Here is a 9,943-nt window from a genome sequence, read left to right as displayed (position 1 = left end):
CAATGATGGGGCAGCCAGCAATGTAGGAGTTGTGATTGAGGGCATCACTGTCCTCCGCAATCTTGGGAATCTCAGCAGAGCCTGCTGCTATCTTTTGGGACTCACGTACGCATTGGATTTGAGATATCCCAAGACCCACAAATACTCACTTGAGGTGTTCCAAAAACTGTTTCTTGACCTGGATCCTTCAAGACTCTCTGTTAAGGTTCAGAGGTTAAATTATCTTCTTGCATAGTTGCTGTTCAAGATCATCCCACAGAATGGGCATTCCTGATGGAAGTGTTTCTGTTATCTGATTAATTCTGTTGAAGGGATAGTTCACCCAAAAATGAAAATGTTGTCATAATGTACTCGCCCTCAAGTTGTCCCAAACCTGTACGAGTTTCTTTCTTCTGTTGAACACAAAAGATATTTTAAAGAATGATTGTTAACAGACAGTTGAAGGTTGCCATTGACTTTTCATAGTATATATTTTTTTCCTACCATGGAAGTCAATGACAACCTTCAACTGTCTGTTAACCAACATTCTTTAAAATATCTTTTGTGTTCAACAGAATAAAGAAACTCGTACAGGTTTGGGACAACTTGAGGGTGAGTACATTATGACAACATCTTTTTGGGTGAACTATCCCTTTAATATTGATTTAAGTGTTGCTTTTATGGTTTAATGCTGAGTGTGACTGCAAATGGCTGGTATGCACCAGGAACAAAGTAAGATGTCATTTCTCTTACGGCTGTCGTATTTTGCATGCAGTCTACTTGAATATTAAGATGGATGAAATGTTTCATAAGGTTTAGTCATTTCTCTTATGGCTACTTTACATTTTTGAATTTTGCAATCTACTTGAATATTAAAATGGATGAAATGTTTCATAAGATGATTTTAGACTGTCTAATGTTTAATTGACAAATAAATGCAAATGTAAGTAAATTAAAAATTTGTTTCTTTCTTTATTTGGTTTTATTATATTCATTGTAAAGGGTAAATAGTGTAAAAAAGTGAATGCAACATTTTGATAATTTATAGTCCAATATTAAGTTAAATTCACTTTTACATTTAGTAAATATAGCACATTTGTTTGGTTAAAATCATCTAATATTTCAATTATATCTACTCAATATTTTTAGTTTATTTGACATAGAATTACAGTTGTGGTGTTTTATAATTTTGATTATATCTAATTAATTTTATTTCTCATATAAAGTAATTCAGTTATTCAGATTTACAATTTTTTTTTACTGACATTTACTCAATTTATACAGTATATTTCATTGATTTCGCAGCTTTAAAATTTACTCAATTTTTTTGAGTGTAAAAATGTTTCACCAAAAAAATTGAGTAAATAATAGTTAAACTTTTTACAGTGTGTCTTCTGTGGAACAGAAAGGCTGCTTTTTCCATTCAAAGAAAATAAAAAGACTCCAAAATGACAAAATAAATAGCATTAAATTTATCATTAATGTAGTAATTACAAAAAAAAAAAAAAAATCATATAGGTTTGGAAAGAGACTGCATTTTATTGTTCAATGAATTATGACACAATGTTTTGCTTTTTGGTTATATTTTTGGGTGAATTATTCCTTTAATGTGAAATGATCTGACAGTATTATACTGCTAATTCTCTTTACAGTAAATAACTGTGATTCCCTTTGCATCATGGGAATTTTCTGTGACGTTAAACACCACATACAGTGATTTACTGTATTTTTTAAATTTGCAGTATACTACTGTATTTGCTGTAACGGATCCTCTGGCTCCATTCCGTCGTGTTTTTTTTTTTTTGTTTGTTTTTTCCCTCTTTTTGTACATTTGGTTTGACACGATTTGCCTTACAGCCCGCGGCTGTCTATATTGGACACATTGAAGCTACCGGACCTTTACAAAACGCAAACCTGTTCCCTTGTGTCAGAAATAGCGCGAGCGCTTGGACTCGGAGTATCGTACATATAACGGGGCATCAGTAAGTTATACTGTCTGGGATTTGTCCTGTCGCGCCGGAGCATTCAGTGCAAACAGTGATTGTAATGGTTCTGTCTTTTGTTGGATCGCGTCGTTCGCGTCCTTGGTAGAGACGGAACCAGCGTGGCAGCGCCACAGTCTGCGGCCGGTGTACCGATGCACCCCATGAAGACTCATCCCCGAGAGAGAGAGACCAGCAAGCAAGGTTAAAAAAAAAAAAAAAAAACTTTACCACGGTAAACTGCGTTAACGTTTCATTTGACAAAAGATTTTGTTAGATTATGTAATTTAATATTTACTGTATGCGTGTTTTAAAGGTCTCAACTGCAACAAAGCGCCGGTGACTGCTAGCAAGATTTCTGAGGTAAGCTGTAGCTACTTGAAATCATATTGTTACTTAAATTTCCTAACAAAAGCAATGTTTTCTGCCTATGTTATTGTAATAATGGTTTAAAAGCGCGCCACAGCGAAATTTTGCGGGCCAGAAATTTCATTGTCATTGTCAGTAGTATAGCTGAAGCACAGCTAAAGCATCAGTCACTTGCATTGTTGAATTAGCAATATGTGAAGCAAGCAGTGGATTCACTGGTGCAGACTAGGTAGCATTATAAATTTTCTAACTTTTTTTTATCAAATAAGTGACTTTGCATCATGTCTAACATTTTATTTATTGCAAATGAACCAATCAGAAGATGGACCATTTTCTATGTTCAGTCTCACCAGTTTACATTTATCCAGGTAAGCACTGCAGTAGAACGTCTCGGGTTACGGATGTAACCCTGGTTCCCTGAGTAAGGGAACGAGACGCTGCGTGAAACGCATTGGGAACCTTCTGCGTGATATCGTCATTGAAGCACTCCTGTATCCAACCAATCGTGTAACGAGACGTCAGAGACGGGTGACGTCACGGACCAGGAAACTATAAAGCATGCCCGGATGCAGAGAACACTAGCTTCTGTGGAAAATCTGAAGCAAGCACTCGCAAGCATGCAGGGGTACGGCAAGAGACGCAGCGTCTCGTTCCCTTACTCAGGGAACCAGGGTTACATCCGTAACCCGAGACGTTCCCTTTCGTGGGAACTATCGACGCTGCGTGAAACGCATTGGGAACGCAATCCCAACTGTGCCGTACTTCAAATGCTTGTTCATGTTAGCTCGAAAGTACGGAGGACCCTGGAGTGGGGCCCACATCAAGGTTATAATATCTGATAAATGTATGCTGGCTTGACCATCCAGCTGCATCACAAACGTCACTCATAGAGACGCCAAACATCAAAGCTTTCGATGCCGCCATACCCCTTGTGGAATGAGCGCGGACGTTAAAAGGAGAGGACTGTCCGACCGCTTTATATGCAAGTGAGATGGCCTCAACCACCCACTTGCTCATCCTCTGCTTGGACGCCGGTCCACCTTTATTAGGAGAACCGTAACAGACAAACAGATGCTCTGTTTTACGCCACAGGGCAGCTCTGTGGACGTATGCATCCAAAGCCCTTACTGGGCAGAGCAGATTCAGTTTTTCCTGATCCGAAGACATAAATGGAGGAGGATGGAAAGCTTGAAGCACAATAGGACCCGGGACATTGATGGGGACCTTAGGCACATAGCCGGGTCTAGCATGAAGGAATGCTCTCACCATTCCAGGAGCGAACTCCAGATATGAGGGGGCCACTGAAAGGGCCTGAAGATCTCCAATTCTTTTCAGAGACGTAATAGCAAGTAGAAATATCGTCTTTAGAGTCAGGAACTTTAAAGACACCTCCTCCAGCGGTTCAAAGGGAGCCTCAGCTAACCCACGTAGAACCACTGATAAGTCCCAGACCGGGGTCCTAGTGCGCACTGGAGGCCTCAGCCTCAGTGTACCACGGAGGAAGTGTGACACGAGGGGGTCTCGACCAACCGAGGAATCCCCCCCAACATGATAGGCTGATATAGCCGCAACATAAACCTTCAAGGTTGAATAAGATAAACCCTCCGAGAATTTTTCTTGGAGAAAGGATAGCACAAAGCTAATAGGAGCACGGACAGGGTCCATTTCATGTTGTCTACACCAGGTAGAGAATAAGTTCCATTTATAAGAGTAAAGCTTCCTCATGGAGGGAGCCCTGGAGCTAAGAATGGTCTCAACAACCTCAGATGAGAGACCAGCCTCTATGAACCTGTCCCCCTCAGAGGCCAGGCCCATAGTTTCCATAGTTCTGGGCGGGGATGTATTATCGCGCCGCCCGCCTGAGATAGAAGATCCTGTCTCAAGGGGAGCTCCATCGGAGCGCCGTCTATCATGGACACCAAGTCCGAGAACCATATTCGGGTCGGCCAGTACGGGGCCACCAGTATCAGGCTGACCCCTTCCTGGCGTACTTTCTCCAGGACTCGTGGGAGCAGAGCGAACGGGGGAAATGCGTACAGACGTAGCCTCGGCCACGTCTGTACCATGGCATCCAGACCTAGGGGTGCTGGATGCGTGAGGGAGTACCAGAGCGGACACTGGGTTGACTCTCCCGAAGCAAACAGGTCTACTTGTGCCTGACCAAAATTCTTCCAAATGAGATCCACCACTTCTGGATGGAGTCTCCACTCCCCGGGCCTCGGCCCCTGCCTCGACAGGGCGTCTGCCCCCGCATTCTGACTCCCGGGGATATAGGCTGCCTTCAACGAAAGCAGCTTCCCCTGAGACCACAGGAGGATCTGACGGGCCAAGTAATTTAGTTGGTGAGACCGTAGACCCCCCTGATGGTTTATATAAGAGACTACTGACATATTGTCTGTGCGGACCAGCACACGATGGTCTCTCAGGTCTGGGAGAAAGTGTTTTAGTGCTAGGAACACCGCCATCATCTCCAGCCGATTTATGTGCCAGGAGAGTTGATGGTCCTCCCAAAGACCCTGAGCTGAGCGATCGCTCATGATCGCTCCCCAGCCCATGAGGGAAGCGTCTGTCGTAAGCATTGCACGACGACCAGAGGCTCCCAGCGCGGGACCCTGGGACAGGAACCAGGGGTCTTTCCACACGGCTAGAGCACGAAGGCATCGCCGTGTGACTTTGATCATTCGAAAAGGGTTCCCCCTCGGGGAAAACCCCCTGGTCCTGAGCCACCACTGTAGGGGTCTCATATGCAGGAGGCCAAGAGGAATTATGTTGGACGCAGCTGCCATTAGACCCAACAATTTCTGAAACTGTTTCACAGTGAGAGACCGGCCTAACTTCACCCCTTTTACGGCTGACAGAACAGAGCTCACACGGGCAGGAGTCAGACGTGCCCGCATTGTTGTGGAATCCCACATAACACCTAGATAATTGGTGGTCTGAGCCGGTATCAGCACACTCTTCTTGGCATTGAGCCTCAGCCCAAGCCTTTTCATGTGGGACAGAACAACATCTCGATGTTGAACTGCTTGTTGCTCTGAGCGAGCTAGAATCAACCAATCGTCGATGTAATTCAGTATGCGAATGCCCTGGAGTCTCAAAGGAGCCAGGGCTGCATCCACGCATTTCGTGAATGTGCGGGGTGATAATGATAGGCCAAAGGGAAGAACCTTGTACTGGTAAGCTTCGCCCCCGAAAGCAAACCTGAGGAACTTCCAATGAGAAGGATGGATGGACACATGAAAGTATGCATCTTTCAAGTCTATCGTCACAAACCAGTCCTCGGACCTGATTTGGGGAATGATCTGTTTGAGTGTAAGCATCTTGAATTTCAGTTTTTGTACAGACCGATTTAACACCCGTAAATCTATGATAGGACGAAGTCCCCCATCCTTCTTTGGAACTATGAAGTAACGGCTGTAAAACCCTGACAGCATGCTGGGAGGAGGAACCCTTTCTATAGCTCCTTTTTGCAAAAGTGTCATAACTTCCTGTTCCATAACCAGAGACTGCTCGGGGGTCACCACTGTGGGAAGGACCCCATTGAATCTGGGCGGGCGAGACCCGAACTGGATTCTGTACCCCTTTTCTATCATGAGCAGCACCCAATTTGATATATTCGGTAGCGTTTTCCATTCTTCCAGAAAATCTACTAAGGGAACCAGTCTTTCGAGACTGGCCTCTGGTGTTTTTTGAGCACTTGGCTCGGCGCTCTGAAACGGCATGCCGGCAGAAGTCAGCCGAATCAAGTGACAACCGCCCTTCCTCGGAAGGACGGTGGGGACCTGACGCACACTGGGTGACAGATATGGCGTGGTCCCCGGAGGGCGCTGGAGGGAAGCGGGTGCCAGATGTATTAACGCCAAGCTTCCTCCAGACGGGGGCCGCCCTCCTGGGTCCTGACCCACAGATATCAGGACCGCTTCTTGGAAGCCTTCCGTGCCACAATGACGGCCCGCAGGTCCGTCTTGCCCTGAGGAGGCTTCTGTTGTGCGGCTCGCCCCTGTCCCCAGAATCTACGTGGGGGAGCACGGGCGGCCACACTTACTTTCTGTTGCGCTCTGTGGTGCGCCGAGGAGCTCGTTGCGGACCGAGACTGCTCCCGTTCAACAGTCTCGGCGGGGACTTTAGACCGGCGGGGGAGGAACCTCTGAAACGCCGCAGATTGTTTCTTGGTCTCCTGGAACCTCTCGACAACAGTTGTGACTGCGTCGCCGAAGAGGCCCACAGGAGACAGCGGCGCATCCATAAGGGCAGCTTTGTCTCTGTCCCTTATGTCAGAGAGGTTCAGCCACAAGTGCCTCTCCGTGGCCACCAGGGCTGCCATAGAACGGCCCACTTCTTTAGCCGTCTCCTTAGTGGCACGGAGAGCCAGGTCTGTCGCCATGCGCAGTTCCTGGATGCACTCGAATGTGGCCTCCCCGCTGGTATCAATTTCCCCCAGCAGGTCAGCCTGATAAGCCTGCAGCAGCGCCATAGTATGGAGACACGCTGCTGCCTGACCTGCCGCCGCATAAGCCTTGCCCACCAAGTTAGATGTAGTTTTAAGGGGCTTGGTGGGCAGCGTCGGTGCTTTTAGGGACGATGCCGATGCAGGCGAGAGATAGCCCGCGAGCGTCTCTTCTACCCGGGGCATCGCCGCATAACCATGCTGTTTCAGCCCCACGATGTTACTGTAGATCGAGGTCTGGGGGCTGAAAACCCGATGTTGAACGGGTCTGTTCCAAGATCTAGACACCTCAGTGTGTAGATCTGGAAAAAATGGTAAGCACCGACGTGGGGGTAGTGACCGTGCGGGGAGAAAGCGTTCATCAAGCTTGCTTTTTGGTCTAACGTCTCCCCGCTCTGCTTCTGGCCAGCTGATATTCAATTTGGCTACAGCTCTGGTCACTACCTCCAAGAGCTCCTCATGTGCGGGGGAAGAGGATGGCGGTTCCTCTTCCCCTGCTTCGACGCTCATCACATCAACCTCCTCAGATGAAGATAGATGAAGCGCCGATGTCTCTCCCCGCGGGGAAGAAACCGCTGAGCGTGCTTCCGCCACGGCAGGAGAGACACTGGGTCTGGCGGCTGAAGGGAGAGATAGGGCGGGGCCCGTCTCAACCCCCGCCGCCAGATCCATCTGTGAACCCCACGAATGGAGTCTTCGCTCTGCCTCGGCAGCAGCGGGACCCGATCCGCGGGGAACACCAACCGAGGCACCCTCCTTATTATCAAAGAGTGCCCGGCGAGATCTCAACACTCTCAGGGTGAGCTTCTCACAGTGCACGCAGACAGCCCCCTCGAGAGCTGCCTGCGCGTGCTCAACCCCTAGGCAAACGACACACATATCGTGTGTATCCCCGTCAGGAATATAGCGAGTGCAAGGAAAAGCACACTTCCTGAATCGCTTGCCTTCATCCGCCATTTTATATATATATATATTGTGTCTAGTGTGTGTATATGTATGTAGTGTTGTGAAACTCTTGTCCTCGGACAAAGAGGGGAGACAAACAAACACTAAATAGGACGCACAAACAGCGATCACAAATATACACACGAGTGTTGCTGAAAACTCTTGTCCTCAGACAAAGAGTGAAACCACAATATTGGGTAGACAGACAAACACTAAATAAGACACACGGGATAACATGGAGCACTTGCTGAAGATAGCAGAAGCTAGTGTTCTCTGCATCCGGGCATGCTTTATAGTTTCCTGGTCCGTGACGTCACCCGTCTCTGACGTCTCGTTACACGATTGGTTGGATACAGGAGTGCTTCAATGACGATATCACGCAGAAGGTTCCCAATGCGTTTCACGCAGCGTCGATAGTTCCCACGAAAGGGAACTCTTACTAAATCATTCATACCAAATCTAGCATTCTAAACAACTTTAGTTTATACTTTTAAATTATTTTGATCTTTTATTAGGCAGAAGACTCTCTACTGTTGCAGTCCCAACTGACCAGGAAGGTCCTAATATCAGTGCACAGGTGGGTTAACTACTGTAGGGAGGAGAAAAATCATCACATAGTGATTTCTTGCATGCGTCTTACTGTGTATTTGTCTCAAACAGCTTCCCCTTCACTGCAGACAGGCTGAAATTGGCTAAATCATCGATGGCAGTCTTTCTCTCTATGGATCTCAGCATTTTTGGACAGAATTTAGGATATGTAAGTATTAAAATTTAATCTGGCATAATTTTTGAATATACTATTGACAAAAAGATGTTACTTAATTCTATCTATCTATCTATCTATCTATCCTTAAGTTATAGTAAAAAAAAAAAAAAAAAAAAAAAAGGTTTAAAAAAGGAGGTTAAAAATAATTTGACACTAATATGGAATTCTCTCTCTCTCATTCTCATATTTTTATTTAGTGTCAGAGCCGGGATCTCCTCTGAAGGACTGATTACATTTGTGTTCGTGGACACGCATACAGACCAGGGAACATTCTGATGTTGTCAGTCAAGTTCTGAACTGGAACCAATCTTTGGAGAAGTTCATTTATTTCCAAAGGTGAACAAAAACAGTGTGTTGTTTTTTTTTTTTTGTTCTAAATGAATTTGGAGGAGAACATTAATAATAAGAAGAAATGTTTCTTGAACAGTCTTCTTTCAAAAACATTAAGACACTTAAATTCTTTTGGCCACCAGTGTACATTAATCAAATTTTGGAAATAGTGAAATGATTTTGAAAGTGGGGTTATGTGTCATCATGTTACCTAATGAGATTGAGAAAAGAACTGTTTTGCCCTGTGTTGGACATTTCATTTTTGACTGCTTAAAAATGTATTTATATTTTGCAGTTTTATGAATGTAATTTTTGATATTTAATTATAATAATTTTTGACAATAAGCTAAACAACCATTGACTTTACATAATTTTATGTTTTTTAACATAATGCGTGTAGTGAAGGACAACACATAATGTGTTAATTTAACACGTTTACGCATCTTTGTGCTAACCTTTTTGACAAATTTACTTTGTTACAAACACTAACAGTTTAATGAGTTAAAATGAACACACAAAAAAGTTGTCCCTAAACTCTCCCATTAATGTGTAAAAATTGTCATTTTTAACACATCCTTTCCAGCATTGGCAGACTGTTTATTTTGTGATATATATGCAATGTTTTAAATAAAAACTAAAATGATATTTTGCAATAATTTTGTCTGTTTGAATTGTATCTCAGTAGTACTTACGTAATTAATTCTATATAAATATTATGAAATCTATATTTAGGACAAATAATTACAGTAGTGTACTGATTACCTGGGTTTTTTACAGTAATTGCACTGTATTACATAATTACAGTACCATGTAGTTACTGTAAAACTGAAATACGGTTATAGTACTGTAAATCTTAATTACAGTAACTTACTGGCAACAGTGTTGCCAGTAAGTTACTGTAAAAACCCCTTGAAATGTCTAACAGTGAATGTTTCTGAGATGCATCCAGATCACAGAGTCTAGCCTGTGGTTGGTGGTAACAATCTACTGTGAAAAGATCAGTTGTTTTTTTGGAAATTCACCAGCACCTCGTTGATGGTTCATTTTTTTAGATGTCTAATTTCTAAACTAATTTCCAGTTTAGAGTGAATATTTGTTTTTAGTATATTGTTGTTGTTTCCTCTC

Source organism: Megalobrama amblycephala, linkage group LG10 (genome assembly GCF_018812025.1).
Source record: "Megalobrama amblycephala isolate DHTTF-2021 linkage group LG10, ASM1881202v1, whole genome shotgun sequence".
NCBI classification, from domain to species: Eukaryota; Metazoa; Chordata; class Actinopteri; order Cypriniformes; family Xenocyprididae; genus Megalobrama; species Megalobrama amblycephala.
This window is presented reverse-complemented; position numbering follows the sequence as displayed.